The sequence below is a fragment of the Pyrus communis genome, chromosome 14, assembly GCF_041283825.1.
Source record: "Pyrus communis isolate YQ-2024b chromosome 14, ASM4128382v1, whole genome shotgun sequence".
NCBI classification, from domain to species: Eukaryota; Viridiplantae; Streptophyta; class Magnoliopsida; order Rosales; family Rosaceae; genus Pyrus; species Pyrus communis.
The window spans coordinates 25,057,722-25,075,148 of NC_142578.1; the positions used below are offsets into that span (position 1 = coordinate 25,057,722).

Sequence of the window (17,427 nt, forward strand, 5' to 3'; positions counted from 1 at the left end):
ACAGATAAAGGCTAGACCAGTTCGTACATATACGAATAAATCCACGTGGGTGAATGTATTTTACTAACATTTTTCGTTTTTTTTCTTATTTTTTTTTATTTTGAACAAACGATGTTATCTTCATTAAAAGAGAGGTGAACTTAATATCAGAATGCACTAGTAATAATGTGCTATAAATTTGTTTTTAAAGAAAATCAATCCTAAACTTCTCATTTACAAATAAAAAGAAGTATCACTATACCATAATACTAAATGAACATTTTCTGTTTTTGTTAAGTTGTTGATTCAAATCATCACAGTTTGCTCTAATCTCACACGGGTTCTTCATGCGGATTAAATATTCTCTCTCACTTTCCATATTAAATAATTCTTCTTTGCAAGTGGGTCTGTACGCAAACAGAAAAGAAAAAAAAACCACTGAACTAAAAATTACTTTCCATATTCTATATATCTATGTTCATTTCTGTACCTTATTTGTTTATATTTACGTTTAAAACCAGAAAGAAAAAGAGTTGTGCAGCACGAGCAAATAGGTGTGCGACAGTGCGGAAGTATTTAATTATCTGAAAAACCGTCGAATCCCATATAAAATATACATGCTATCTTGTGATATCTCTCATCACCACTCCAGTCTCTTCCATGTCCCATTCCTTGATCATATTTCCAATGGAACTTCAAGTTTCTGAGCTCTTGCAATTCTTTTACACCTTCGTTTGCTTTCTTCTATTCTCCATCTTCAGCCTTTTTCTGTTGAGATCAAACCGATTGTGCAGTTGTGAAATTTGCCAGATCTATCTCACCTCAAGCTGGTCTTTAAAATTCATAAATCTTTGTGATTGGTATGCACATCTTCTTAGAGATTCTCCAAGCAAAACCATCCACATACATGTTCTAAAAAACACCATCACGGCCAACCCTGAAAACGTCGAGTACATCCTCAAAACTCGATTTGAAAACTACCCGAAGGGCAAACCCTTCTCTACAATCCTTGGTGACTTTCTAGGTCAAGGCATATTCAACGTGGATGGCCACTCATGGAGGTTCCAAAGGAAGATGGCAAGCCTCGAGCTCGACAGACACTCGGTACGATCGTATGCTTACGAGATTGTCAATCACGAAATCGAACACCGTCTCATCCCTCTTTTATCATCCGTTTGTTCTAATTCGGATAATGGTAACGGAGTAGTCCTCGATTTGCAAGACGTCTTCAAGAGATTCTCGTTCGACAGCATATGCAAGTTCTCTTTCGGGTTGGACCCTATGTGCCTAGAGTTGTCAATGCCCTTGTCCAAATTCACCGTCGCCTTCGACATGGCCTCGAAGTTGTCCGCCGAGAGAGCCATGACGCCATCTCCCATAATTTGGAAGATCAAGAGAATTTTAAATTTGGGGAGCGAGAAGCAACTAAAAGAATCCATAAACATAATCGACGGTTTAGCCAAGGAGGTGATCGCCAGAAAGCGCGAAGTGGGATTTTCAACCCAAAAAGATCTCTTGTCAAGATTCATGAGAAGTGTAGAAGATGAATCCTACTTGAGAGACATTGTTGTAAGCTTTTTATTGGCCGGGCGTGACACTGTTGCATCCGCTTTGACAAGTTTCTTTTGGCTCATTGGGACCCACCCGAACGTTGCGTCAGCGATTCTGTTGGAAGCTGACAGGGTGCTTGGACTCAATCAAGGCCTCAAGAGCTTTGATCAAATGCAAGAGCTTCACTATTTACAATCCGCAATTTATGAGAGCATGAGGCTCTACCCTCCTGTACAGTTTGACTCAAAGTTTTGTGAACAAGATGATGTTTTACCCGATGGCACGTTTGTGAGGAAAGGGACTAGGGTTACTTACCATCCGTACGCAATGGGTCGGATCCAGGAGATTTGGGGCTCTGACTGCATGGAATTTAAGCCCGACAGATGGTTGAAGGATGGCGTTTTCTTCACGGAAAACCCTTTCCAGTACCCAGTTTTTCAACCGGGACATAGGGTTTGTCTGGGGAAAGAGATGGCTGTGATGGAGATGAAAACCGTTGTGCTTTCACTGCTCAGACGTTTTAACATCGAACATGCAGCACACGAATCAAGTAGTGTGCCTCGGTTCTCTCCCGGACTCACTGCAACCTTAAGTGGTGGGCTTCCAGTGCTGGTGAAAGAAAGGACTAGCACCACCATCGAGTCATGAGTCATGACTCGTGATGAGTCATATTCTGCTCTGCCATATTTGGTGCATGCTAGTAGGATCTACCAATAAAAAAGTGTTGCGCGCAGTGTTACCTCGGTGGTTGAACTCAAGGTGCAGCATATGTAACCAGAACGTCTACTGTCGGTGTACGGTATTTATATTTTGGTGTACAAAATGATGGCAATGTAGCTGGCTGCTTTTTTACCACCGTGCAAGTGGATACATATATTCCTTCATGGAGTATAATTAGCTAGTGATGATTTGCTTTATCTATTTGTTTTTTTATACAAAAAGCTGCACACTATGGATGTTGAGTTTGATATATTGGAAGAAGTACACTTAATAACATATATCTAAGAGCTAAGATTCTACTTCAATTCACTGAATTAGGGTTCTTTGTTATTCTATGTGAATCCACAACACCACATACTCTCCCAAAGGGTTGGTGACTTTGGCTAACTAGGTTTCTTGTCCATACAAACGAAACGATATGCTTTTTCTTTTTGATAAGTTGTTTTATTCAATATACCATAAATCTTATATAGCCCAAAAACTTTCAATTTGAAATCCAAGAGTGAAAATTCAGAAATAAAATTGTGTCACCATTTTTTTTAATAAAAGATGCATTGTCTGAATGCTGTCAGGGCAAAAATAAAAAAAGAAAATGAGCTTCTAGCAATATTTGAAATTCTCTTTTTACAAATAACATCTTTCAAATAGGGTTTCGATAATTTCTCACATACCTTTACAATTCTGATTTTATGGTCAATTCCATGCTAACTTGACCTCAATATCTTGAAATTTAGAAAACTCTTGCCCAAATATAGCAATGCTGAACTGCACTCTTTGTAAAGTTATAAGATAAGAGGGGCAAAAAAAAAAAACAAATAATAGGAAGAAAGAAAAGAAAGAGAAAAACAAAAACCCAAAAAACAAAGTCGTTGGGCAGTTGGAACGTTGGTCCCAAATTATGAGGTGAAAAAGTAGAAAGTACAAACTATGTCACAACGTCTTCAAATGTGTCTGACATCATATGACATATTCACATAATTAATTTGTACCACTAGGGCTGCAGTTTTCTGTCTTCCTTTTGTACGTGATTTTAATATTTCGTGTGGCCTCTTTGCATTGCATATATTCTGCTAAAAATCCAGCTCCAATAGAAATGCAATGTCGGGATCACAGTAGGTCCGTCCCAATAATCGATCACTTTATTCTATCAACTTAAAACTTTCTCAGGTGAATGAACAACGTGACAATTGGGATTATTATAAGCGGGTTTTGATGTGTTAAGGTTTGGAGTTTGATCATGCAGTAGACTCCTAAGAATTGTTTTTGTGAAGGTTAGGAGTTTGCTCTAAAATTGGGTTTTGATCGGGTGATTTTTGAAGGATACTTCACCTATGCGAAGAGTAATTATTGATGACGTTAACTTGTTGCTAATACCGTCTTCTTCTTTTTTTGTTAGTTTATTCCAATTGCATTATCCAAAACACAATCGGCATTAATACTTCAACAAAAACAAAAATTGGCATTTCTATATTACTAATTGGGTTAATAATTCCATGGTTTTAACGGTAAAAATATTTTAATATTCTAAGGTGGTTCACGTGTTATATGTGATATGTAGAGTTTAACGGATATTATTATTTGCAAACAATTCTATTGGTCAAATTATGAGATATTGTTTCCTATCTTATTACCATGATGGGTGTAAATTGATTATGGGCTTCCAAGGAAAATGAGTCATCTCTCTACCTTATACATGTATATATAGTGCACATACCTATCTGACGTGCATTTATTACAAAAAACATGATTAGGGGTTTTATGTGCAAACTAAGGCAAGAGAGAGAAACTATTTCCTCCACCGCCGATTGAAACAGATTGGAATCTTATAGCGTTCACCATCATAGATCAAAGTATGCTTAGTTGTTTATTGTATTTCCGTAGCTAATACATATGTGAACATCATAAATTCGATGATCTTGGCTTAATTTAATTTGTAATTTTTATAATTTAATTTGTATTTCCGTAGCGTTCATCATAGATCGAAGTATGCTTAGTTGCTTAATTTAATTTGTAAGTTTACATTAATTTCTAATTATTTATTGGTAATTAACAAGTTCATGTGACTAGTATTTCATGCTGCTAGAATATGACTGGTTTCTTTTATGTTGCCTCTTCGGCCGGCAGTAAAGAAACTGATTTGTCATAGCTCCACTTATGATCCTCACAAAATAATCATGTCATTAAAGTTAGTTGAAATCAATATATATCCATTCTCAAGAAAATCTTAGTAGGAAATTAATATATATATATATATATATATATATATATGTCCATTATCAAGCTAATTAGTCCCCTTTTCTTGGCGGGAATCTCTCAAATCTTGCATCTTCGTGTGAAATAACTTGAAAAGCTTATAAAGAGGAACATAGATGTAGGTCCATTTCTAAGAATTTGTGGGCATATGAAATTTGGAGATAATAAAGGTTTTGTTGAACTTTTACTTAGTACTACAGTTTAGTTGTATTTCTTTTTATTTGTGAGTTAAAGGTTTTAGATTCGAATTTTCATGCATAAAAATTAGGTACCATTTTATTATAGCTGGCTTATATATGACTCACCACAAATCTCTCGCTCCTAGGCCCCGTTTAGTATTACTTTTCCACAAAAAAATTGTTTCACTTAAATTTAAGCAATAAAAAGTGTTTGGTAAAACTAAAATATCCTACTTATTTTAAAGACAATAACCTCTAGACAACAGCCTTTAAAAGTAGTATGTAGGTTGCTTTTAAAAGCTACCTTTACAAAAAGTAAAGTTGAACCTTTAATGAATATTTTTAATTTCTATGTGCTCTTATTAGTTTTTTAAGATGATATTATTTATCCCTTTACACACTTTTAGTTTTAATCAAAAGAATTAATTAAATAATTATTATCCTCGAAAAAGGGAGTGGATTTTGAATAATCACTCATATATATCTTTGATCAGATTTTGAATAGTCGCTCATATTTCCTAGTTTAAGTGTGATTGTGTAAATCCTAGATTAGATTTGATTCTAGTTATTTTTTCCTATATGGACTTGTATTCTTTGGGGATGAAGAATTTATTCTCCCTCTTATTACTATAAATAAAGGCACTATGTAGGGGGAATAACACACACATTCCTCTACACAATTCTACACACACATCTCTCTCTTCTCTCTTTGTCACCGGTCATCTTCCCCTTGTCAGATAAAATAGGCCACAACATGTTATCAGCACACTCCTACCGTTGTGCTTAGGAATCTGACGTGAAAGCTTTTTGCATCAAACCAGTTCATCTACTATAATCATGCAATCAGGTTCTTCCAAAACAACGATTTTTATCTCGATATTTTTGTAGCCTTGATAGCATGAACATTCACCATAATGCATGACCCAACTTTACGTTTTTCTAATTTTAGATTCCACATAAATTGTGTATGCATTAAATATATGTTCATTCTTTCAAATTATATATGCTTTGAATTAATTGAATAAAAAAAACAGAAATAAAAAACTCTTAGGGTTCTTCGAACCTGTGACCCGTGACACAAAACTGGCTCATGTGAGCCTTTTTAAGATGCGATGCATCAGAGCCAAACCTATGCTCCATCTGAGACGACGCCATTTTGGCATCGAACCCACGACCCAGCGCCACCCACAATCAGCAATGGCCTCAGCATCGTGTTTCCTGGGAAATCACGACTTGTTGTCGTGTTTGGGACCTCACCATCGTTGGTCGATGATGGGTTTTTCTTAAAAAAACCGATGAACCATCAATGAATTCTTCGAATCCTCAAGGTTTCTTGAACCCTCGACGTTGAAACCTGATTTTCCGTCCAAGATTTGGGTTCCTAGTTGAACATTGCTTTGCCGTGACCACCCGAGGCAAGTCGCCTTAAGTGATGTCGTAGCTTTTTTTGGTTCGAATTTAACACCCAACACTGCTGGGGTGTCTTAGGTTTTCTCGACCCGAGTCCTAGTGGGCCTTGGAACCTCGAGCCTGTATCGCAACACATTTTGGGTTTGCTGATTGCTATTCCTACCACGACCCATATCCAACAAACCAATCAGGTTTTTCTATTGGACCCAGCCCACGTACCACCAGTGCAAAATCGATTTTTTTTCATGTATGCGTCACACTAAACTATAGCCCTTATTGGGCCTTTGATTTGGGCTTGAGCTTACAGCCCAATAATTTGTGATGCTAGGCCCGAGCCCATTCCAACCCATTTTTGGGCCTGGGCCACACATCTCCAATTTGCTCAGCCTATCCGTGGGCTTTGGCCCATGGTTTTGGGCCCCGAGCTTAATTGTTTATTTTTTTTAGACAATTTGGGTTTTATAATTTTTCACCCACATTATAAATTTGGCCTGAAGTCCAAATAATGAATTCAATTATAATTCTAAACCTAAAGTTCTATTTACATATATTCTTGTTGCATATTTATGTATATATATTTGCGTTTGTCTGCATGAACATATGAACCTAAAGTTCATAATTATTTCGAGACCTTAAGTTTCTAAAAACATGCCTTGTTTGAAAACCTGAAGTTTTCCTTAAAAACATCACCCATGAAAACCTGAAGTTTTTTCATGCGAATTTTAACCAATACATGTCTATTAGAACCTGAATGTTCTACTCATATGTGAATGGATTGATTTTCTTTCTTCATTACACTAATCACATCTTATCCTTTGTTTTGTGATAAGAACATGTCGAATTTGAACAAACTCAACTTCACCGTTTTGGAAGTCTCTGGAAGGAACTACCTCAAGTGGGTCCAAGATGTGAAGCTCCACCTCACTACAAAGAATTTTCATCTCGCCATTAAAGATGAGACGGACAACCCCGTTGGCGAAGTTGAGAAAGCTACTGCCATAATCTTCATCCGAAGACATATTTATGATGCATTGCAAACTGAGTACCTTGTTGAGGAAGATCCACAAGCACTATGGGTCGCGTTGGCTAATCGTTTTGATCACCAAAATGACATCTTCTTGCCTGAAGCAAGACATGACTGGCACAATTTGGGCTTCCAAGACTTTAAGTCTATGAATAAATATAATTATGAAGTTTGTCGAATTCGATCACTTCTCAAGTTTTGTAACAAAACTTTGACCAAAGAGGATCTCCTGGAGAAGACCTATTCGACATTCTCTGCTACTAATATTGTCATGTAGCAACAATATAGAGCACAGAAGTTCACTAAGTTCTCGAATTTAATCTGTGTTTCACTAAGTTCTCGAATTTAATCTGTGTTTTACTTTTTGTTGAAAAGCAAAATCAGTTGTTGATGAAGAATCATCAAGCTCGACTTACTGTGGCGATTGATGTGCCTAAAACACACTATAGCACAAACCAATGCCCAAAATGCTAAAAGAAGTGTGGCAGGGGTGGCTAGAAGCCACCCCATCATGGTCAACAGAGCCAAGGCCTATCTAAAGGCGAAAACAAAGCCCAGAAGCACCTTAACCTCTCTCACAAGGCCTCTAACTTAAAGAATAAGGGCAAAGCACCTGAAACCATGGATGTGGACATGTGTTATCATTGTGGTTCAAATGACCATTGGTCCCATGTTTGCCGAGATTCCCATAAGGTTATAGCTGAATATCATTCTCGTCATAAGAAGTTTGAATCAAACTTTATGCAAGTGGACGAATCGGAGAGTACCAAGATTGAGGTTTCTAACTTTCAAAAAGCCGTTACCCCTATGGAAATTAGAATCTTAGACAAAAACTATTTTTCTAGTTGAAATTTAAACATTGGGGCTGAATTCCACCTAGTGGCCGAACCCCTTTGTGTTTTTGGTTAAATTTTGAACAATTTCCCTTTATGTTTGGATTATTTGTTGGTGATTTGTTTTTGGATATTAAGTTTTTTAATTAATTTCCGTCCTTGAATACTTAAAATTATTTTGAATGGATATTTGTTTTTAGAACTTTTATGCATGTGGCCGATTCAAATTAATTTTCATTCTAGGTATGACTATAGGGAAAGTTAGTTGTGTGGCAGATGGTGCAACCATGCACACTGTTTTGCATGAACGCATCTATTTCACTAACTTCGTACCTAAGAATGCATGTCTGACAACCCTCTTAGGCCCATCCAACCTGATCGAAGGGTACAGTAAGGCACATATAATGTTGTCCAATGGTACAATTTTGACCATTGATGAGGCACTTTACTCTGCACGTTCCGGAAAAACGTTGTTGAGTTTTAAGGACATTAGAGATAATAATTACAATGATGAAACCTATGTAGAAATGGAGTTGAATTTCTGTGCATAACTTCCTACGATATGGCCAGCAACTTGTTCTAGAGAAGATGAAGCATATTCCGAGTGGTCTGTATACTACAACCATACGCCCTATAGAGAGCCATTATGTGGCCGGCCCTACCCTCAAATTATCACATGGGCATCCACTAACCCGAAGTTTAGGTTCAATTCAAGGAATCACATGTCAAACATGTTCTTTAGGAAAGCTTATTATTAAGCCTTCTTATGACAAGATTCGTTCGAATCCTCATATTTTTCTACAAAAGAGTTAAGGGGACATTTGTGGACCGATTCACCTTCCATGCGGACCATTTAGATATTTTATGGTTTTGGTTGACGCTTCCACACATTGGTCACACATGTGCTTATTGTCCACAAGGAGTGTTGCATTCTACAAACTGTTGGCTCAGGTTATCAAGTTTAGGGCTCACCATTCTGATTATCCAATCAAATCTATTCAATTGGATAATGCTCGAGAATTCACATCTAAAACTTTTGATGACTATTGCATGTCAGTTAGGGTTGAAGTTGAACATCCAGTATTCTATGTTCACACACAGAATGACCTGGCAGAGGCATTTATTATGCACTTACAAATGATTACTCCATCGTTGGTTATACGTACCAAGCTCTTGATCGCTACTTGGGGCCATACCATAATGCACACAGCCATGTTGGTCTGCTTAAGACCTGTTGCAACCCAACCATATAGCGCCCTTCAATTGGTTATCGGATACAAACTCGACATAGCGCATCTGCACATTTTTGGTTATGCAGTCTATGTGCCGATTTCATCGCCCTTATACAAAAATGAGGCATCAGCGAAGGATGAGAATCTATGTCGAATATGATTATCTTTCGATCATTCATTACTTAAACCCTTTGATATGCGACCTGTTTACCATTCATTTCGTGGATTGTCACTCTATGAGACAGTTTTCCGGTTGTTAGTGGGAGATAAGAACGTCAACGATCTTGAAGAACAACGCGAATTATCGTGGATAACACCCACTTTCTCTCATTTAGATCTTTGCACCGCTCAGTTTGAAAATGAAGTGCAACACATATTAGATCTTCAGAGCATAACTCACAGCATGCTAGATGTTTTCACTAATCTAGTGTAAATGACAAGATCATATATTCCAGCTGTGAATGTGCCTACAAAGATGAATGTACCAAATGTACGACAGATGTCCCTTCTGGAGGCCCGAGACACCAATTTGGCCAATCCACGTACATTAACGGCTAGCCAATCATCTGCCCCTACACTTAAGTATGGCAGATCTCTTGGTGCAAAAGATTCACACCCTTGGAAGAGGAAACCCATCACACAAGCACCTGAAGAACCCATCGTGAATTTGACTGTCACTTACTCATTCTATCTAACTCATGAGGAAATTCTAGATTACGGAAACGTCCTTGAAGAGACGAATCCACCCCCCGAGAATCGTGAGATTTCAATTTATTATGCTAGCTTAGACGATGTGTGGTGTAGAAATGAGATGATCGTCGATGATGCATTATCATATGCAGTAGCTATTGAGATCATGTTGAGCGATGGTATTAACCATGTTCTGTTAATGAATGTTGACGTAGAATCGATTGGTCAAACTGGAAACAAGCAATCTAAGTTAAACTCGATTCAGTTGTGAAATGTAAGGTGTTTGAACATGTAGTTCCTACTCCTCTACATGTGAAGCCCGTTGGCTACAAGTGGGTTTTTGTTTGGAAGCGTAATGAGAAGAACGAAATTGTGCGGTACAAAGCTCGTCTTGTTACCCAAGGCTTCTCACAACGCCCCAGGATTGACTATGATGAAACTTATTCACCCGATATGGACGTGATTACTTTTCGCTACCTTATCAGTTTGGTTGTTTCTAAAAAACTGAGTGTGCAGCTGATGGATGTAGTAATTGCGTATCTCTATGGGGATCTTGATACTGAAATTTATATGAAAGTTCCTGAAAGGCTTACATTGACTGGATCAAATATTTCCAAACCCCAGAACACGCTCTCAATTCGGTTGAGGCGTTCACTCTACAGTTTGAAGCAATCTGGAAGAATGTGGTATAACCGTTTGAGTGAGTATTTGACTAGTCATGGATATGTGAACAATGAACTATGCCCTTGTGTGTTCATTAAGAAGTCACATTCCAATTTTGCGAAAGTTGCAGTTTATGTCGATGACATGAACCTTATCGGAACTCCTGAAGAACTCAAGAGAACTACCGCTCACCTGAAGTCAAAATTTAAGATGAAAGATCTAAGAAAGACTTGATATTTTCTCGGTCTCGAGAAAGAGCACTGTTCGGATGAAATCTTAGTACATCAAACGAACTACACCCAGAAGGTGTTGCGTTGCTTCAACGAGGATAAACCGAATCCTTCGAGTACTCTCATGGTCGTTCGATCGTTAGATGCAAAACGAGATCCCTTATGTTTGAAGGAAGATGATGAAGAGATTTTGGAGCCTAAAGTTCCTTATCTAAGTGCAATAGGCGCTTTATTGTACTTAGCTCAATACACTAAACTCGACATCTCCTTCGCTGTTGATCTTTTGGCAAGATATAGTAATGCACCAACACGCTGACACTAGACTGACGTTAAAGACATCTTCCGCTACCTTAAAGGTACTACGGATCTGGGCTTGTTCTAGCCCTATGAATCCTCGAGTGATGCCATACCTCCTTATCTCGAGTCGATTCTCACCTGGTTAGTTATGCCTAAGGTTGGGCATGGGCCGGGCCGAGTCCAAATTTGAAGGGACCAGACCGAATCCAAGTTTAAAAGAAAATGGCCAGATCAGGCCGAGTATAGAAATTTCAATATAAGAATCGAACCTAACCTAGCCCATTTCAAACGGATCGGGTCTATGGGTCCTTTTTTTTTTTTTTTGGGAAAAAAAATTGAATTTTTAGATAGATTCACATATTGAAGTTGCAATTGCACAAATTCATAGCTTAGTCAGAATAATTACATCACATAGCAGTTGCACAGCAGCACAGCTGATTTTCTACATTATCACATACAGATAACATCACAGAAAGTGATTCAGCTATAGTTTCAATTCCTACCGCCCTCATTCTACCAAACAACTCCAAGGTTTCTCCATGGCAGCCATAACGAGCATGACTTGACAATAATGATGTCTAAGTCACAGGGTTCGGCACAAACCCTTCTAAATCCATCCTGCTAAACATCTCAGTAGCACCATCGCAGTCATAATTAAAGGTATAGCTACAGACCATATTATAACATGACCAATTTTCCAATACATAACCAACAAGTCATTGACAACATGAATATGATTCAGAAAACCCATATGTATAAAATGACCATGCACATTCCCTAATAACCAAAGGAAATGTAAACCCATCTCCCCAAAACCCCAGTTTACTCATTTTGTCATATAGTTAGAGTGCTTATTCATAAAACCCATGAGAGACATACAAATCTAATTTACACTCAAATCCAGTTTACATAATCTAATTAAAAATACCGAACAAAATATTCGAATTCAATGAAACAAAAGATTTGAAATTGGAATAGAATAAAAGTCAAGATTCAAGAACCCAACAAAATCCCTAAATCCCTAAATCCTAATTTAATTTTCAATCCTAAATCCCTAAAACATAGTACCTTGAAACTGAAAAAGACCTTCAACTTCCATGCAAATCTGGGTCAGACAAAGGAGATGACTGATTCATCGTTTCGAGTTGTTCGATTCCGTTGTTCGTCCCCTCGAGTTCGACAGAGAGAAACTGACTTAGTCAATCATACCTTCGAGTTCGACAGAGAGAAACTAAAAATAGAGAGGGATAAGAGTCAGTTTGGACTTTAGAGAGAACGATCGAGATGGAGGACTCTGGAAGAGGGAGATCGAGAGGGAGAACTGAGGAGAATAGTTTTAGTTCGAGCGTGTGTGTGTGTGTGTGTGAGATTTGAATGTGTGTTTACTGGATACGGTTCGGGCCGGGGGCCCCTGTATTTAGAAAACTGGATCTGCCCCACCCCTATGTTTACTTAGATCCGCCCCGTCCTGCCCCGTTTTGTATGTAAAATAATATGGACCTACCTCAAACGGCCAATACCTGACCCTACCCGTGTGCTCACGGCCCGTTTGCCCACCCCTAGTTATGCCGACGCAGGATACTTATCTAATCCATACAAGACACATTCTCAAACGGATTATGTCTTTACCATTTGAGGCACCGCAATCTCTTAAAGGTCAACTAAACAGACCTTAGTTGCCACTTCATTTAACCATGCTGAAATTCTAGCCTTACATGAAGCAACTCGGGAATATTTTTGGTTAAGAGCAATTGTGGGCCATATTCGAAGCTCATGCAATCTTTACCCCGTCGTGGATGTCCCAACGACAATCTATGAAGACAACGCACTATGCATCGAATAGCTCAAGAAGGGTTACATTAAAGGAGACAACAACAAACACATTGCCCTGAAGTTCTTCTTCTCACATCAATAACAAAAGCATCAGAAGATTGAAGTCAAGCAAATTCGTTCACAAGACAATCTGGCCGACCTTTTCACCAAATCACTACCTAATGCGACATTTCAGAAGCTTGTTCATGTAATTGGTATGCGTAAACTTTGTGAGTTGTAACATTGCTAGTTCTCTTTGGAATTGTGTCAAACTCAGGAGAAGTATCCTGAAGTATACTTGTTTGATCTTAATGTAATCTTTTCCCCTACGAGTATGAGCATTTTCCCACTGGATTTTTGCTACCTAACTAGGTTTTAACGAGGCACCCATTTGGGTTGATCATATCCCTGATGACATCATGTAGACGTTTCATTTAATTTTGCATTACTTATGCATTTTATCTTCGACTATGGGTTTTGTTGCTACTCGGGTTTTTACCATAGCCAGAGGGTTCCTACCTTATTGAGAATAGCTTGTTCCCAGAATCAGTGTCAACGAGTCGACTTCCTCAACTTCTACATGATGCCAAATCTACCTTGAGTATTTACACACTAAATGGGGGGTGTTGTAAAGTTTCTTAGTTTAAATGTAGTTGTGTAAATCCTAGATTTGATTTGATTCTAGTTATTCTTTCCTATATGGACTTGTATTCCTTGGGGATGAAGGATTTCTTCTCCCTCTTATTACTACGGCACTATGTAGGGGGAATAACACACACATTCCTCTATACAATTCTACAAACACATCTTTCTCTCTCTTCACTCTTTGCCACTGGCCCCCTTCCCCTTGTCATATAAAATAGGCCATAATAATACACACACACACACACACACACACACACACACACACACACACTTTGCCACCGGCCCTCTTCCCCTTGTCAGATAAAATAGGCCACAATAACACACACACACACACACACTTTGCCACTGGCCCCCTTCCCTTTTATCTATAACACACACACTTTGCCACGGGCCCCTTTCCCTTTGTCAGATAAAATAGGCTACAATAACACACACACACACACACTTTGCCATTGGCCCCTTCCCTTTGTCAGATAAAATAGGCCACAATAACACAAACACACACACACACACACACACATGCAGATATATATACATATATGAATGTACGTATATTATATGCACAAATATACATAAAATTTGTATAGTTAACTCAAATACTTTCATGGATTAGTAATACAAAATTTAGAAGTTTTTTTTAATACATAAATACAATATTATTTACATTATATAATTAGGTTCGAATTCATTTTTGACGAGAATCAACCTAAGAGCTCTGACTTACAAGTGAAGTAATACTACTAGACGGTACTATAAGTGGCAAATTTAAAAGAAATTTGATTCCCATAAATTTATTAATTGTTATATATGCTCGAATATGTAATTTGTTACCAATATGCTTATCTGACAAATATGAACATGCAAATTTCAATTACAATATATTTAATCTAGAGGAAAATTTTATCACACTATTTATTTGTGTTACATTCTTCAATTATCTGGTTATGATTTTTCTCGTCATATATCTATAATTAGGTATATGATTTAAACCTTGAATTATCTAACTTATGTGATATGGTTTGAGATTAATAATTTTCTCGTTTGGGCAGTATTTTTTTATGACTTTTATACGGCCGCCGCACTATCAAAAAATTACCATTTGTCCAATGAAATGTTGTTTGACGAACGACAATTCGTCGGGCAAATATACTTTTTCCGACAGAAAACAAACATTCGTCGAGCAAAAACGGTTAATGTTTTGGTCTCTTCATAGGCTTTTGTCCGACAAACGCAATTCGACAGGTAAAAGGTCTTTCGTCGTGTACAGTTTTAGCACGAAGGAAAATATTTGGCGCATAATATTGCATCCTTTGCGCAACGAACCTTTTAGGTATCGTTGCGTAAAAGTATATTTTATGATTTAGAATTTATGGTTCAGAGTTTACATTTCGTAAGACAAAATATATTATTTTGTCGGGCAAAGGTGAGAGACATTTTGGCATATTTAATTCCTTCGATGATTTTTCCCAGTCTACAAAATAAATTTCAACACTCCAACCGTCAAACATGTTTATATATACATAGATATCGCATACGCCAAAAATCATAAAAAACAAACTTTCAAAGATTAGGTAACAGAACGAAATCTTTTGATGATTAGAAATAGAAAGTCACGACCTACCAAGGTTCTAAAAAACGTTAGGCGCTAATCAGGCGGCAGGCTGGAGCCTAACACTTAGGCGGGGGCTTAGGCGGGCTAAGCGTATTTAAGCAAAATTATTATATATTGTATAAATAAATGTCTACTTATACTTAAAAAAAACACATAATTATACTGGTATACAAACATTTGTAGGCGCTAATCAGGCGGCAGGCTGGAGCCTAACACTTAGGCGGGGGCTTAGGCGGGCTAAGCGTATTTAAGCAAAATTATTATATATTGTATAAATAAATGTCTACTTATACTTAAAAAAAAAACACACATAATTATACTGGTATACAAACATTTGTTGGCAAAAAAGGGTCAATATTTTGGTTTCTTCAGAGGCTTTTGCCCGGCAAATGTAGTTCGACGGGCAAAGATCTTTCATCATGTAAAGTTTTAAGTGTAAAGGAAATAGTTGGTGTGTAATATGGCATCCCTTGCACAAAGAATCATTCAGGTATCGCATAAATGTATATTTTATTATTTAGGATTTAGGGTTTAGAGTTTACATTTCGTGAGACAAAATATATTATTTCGTCGGGCAAAGGTGACAGACATTTTGGCATATTCAATTCCTTCGATGATTTTAGCAATCTACAAAATTAATTTCAACACTCCAACCGTCAAACATGTTTATATGTACATAGATATCGCATACGTCAAAAATCATAAAAAACAAACTTTCAGAGATTAGGTAACGGAACGAAACCTTTTGACGATTAGAAATAGAAAGTCACGACCTAATAGTGATTTCAGCTCTAATTTGATGATTTTCTACAACCAAGGTTCTAAAAAACACTAGACGAGCTAAGGGGATTTAAACAAAATTATTATATATTGTATAAATAAATATCTACTTATACTTTAAAAAAACATATAATTATACTGGGATACATAAATTGTAAAAGAAAAAAATGACATGTAGATTATAAAGTATTACAATAAATTGAAAACATAGGGAACAAGCATATAATGAGTGTTCATCCAAGTATTCAACCTTACATTTTATTGACAAAATAAAATGCAAAATGAAAGTTAACGATTTTTTGTTCAAGTGAGAGTCGCAACCTATGCAGGTTTAGGTGAGCTAGGCGGACGCCTAAGCGGGTCTAGGCGCACTTTCTTAATTTTCAAACACCTAGGGATTAATCGGGATGGTGGCTAGCTGCCTAGCGCCTACAACTACAGTCCTCAACCTTAGAAGAATACAAAGAACGAACTCGACCATAAATTTAAAATATTTATACTAGTGGTTACCACAAAATCTTATGTTATACTTAATAGAAGTATAGAATAAACTCTAAGTGTTTGTTGAATCTATTGTTTTGATAGGATACGCAGTCTAGGAAACTAATTTCAACGATCCAACTGTAAAACTCGTTTGCATATAATCTGAGATCGCATACGCCAAAAATCACCAAAAACAAATTTTAGGGAATTTGGTAATAGGACGAAATCCTCCAACAGTTAGAAATGAAAAATCACAATTAATTAACAGTGATTTTACCTTCAATTTTGATATCTTTTTAAAGGATGCTAATTTAGAGTAAAATCACATATTGAAGGGATTTGATCATCAAATTTGATGATCTTTTGACTGTTTGCAATTAAATGAAAAAAAATAAGAAAAAATAAAGTTTTGAGGTTTGCCTGATGAATAAGTGTAGGTCGTCAAGCAAAGGTACATATATGCTTCGGGTCACAGTATTATTTTGTAAAGCAAACGCACAAATTCCCTCCACTTTTTCTCAAAAAAAATCCAAAGTTTCCCCGCACATAAAGGTTTTACCCGACGAAATGCTCTAACATTTCTAATATTTTGTTGGGCAAACTATATTTCCCACCAATTTTTTCATAAAATAAAAAAAAAATAAAAAAATAAAAACTAAACTAGGCTAACATTTTTAACTGACTTTTGTCCGACAAAAGCTCCTAGTTTGCCCAGCGAAATTTTAGATTTTTTAACACGTGTCATATTTTTTTAAACCTTTGGCTGACAAATCATTCAATCGAGCAAAAGTCTGCTATGTGAACACCAAGCTCTCCTTCTTCTTCTTCCTTCTCGCATCGTGCTAAACTCTTTCTCTTTGCTATCTCCCTCTCTCACTCTTTGTCTCTACTCTTTCTCTCTGCCAGCATCCACCTCGGACCTCCATCGTCCTTCCTCCATCACGACGAAGCTGCACATCTCTCTCTCCTTTCGTCCTTTCTTCGGCAACCGTAAGTCATCTCTCTCTTGTTTCTGATTTTGATATTTGTAGGAG

The 17,427-nt window shown here is 37.2% G+C and overlaps 1 pseudogene across 1 annotated transcript; it reads left to right on the top strand.

Annotated features, from left to right (window-relative positions):
* The first annotated feature begins 517 nt into the window (after positions 1–517).
* Positions 518–2,564, top strand: LOC137711974 (cytochrome P450 94C1 pseudogene; annotated as a pseudogene). The gene has a single exon (XR_015955612.1). The product of XR_015955612.1 is annotated as a cytochrome P450 94C1 pseudogene (transcript).
* Positions 2,565–17,427: the final 14,863 nt, after the last annotated feature.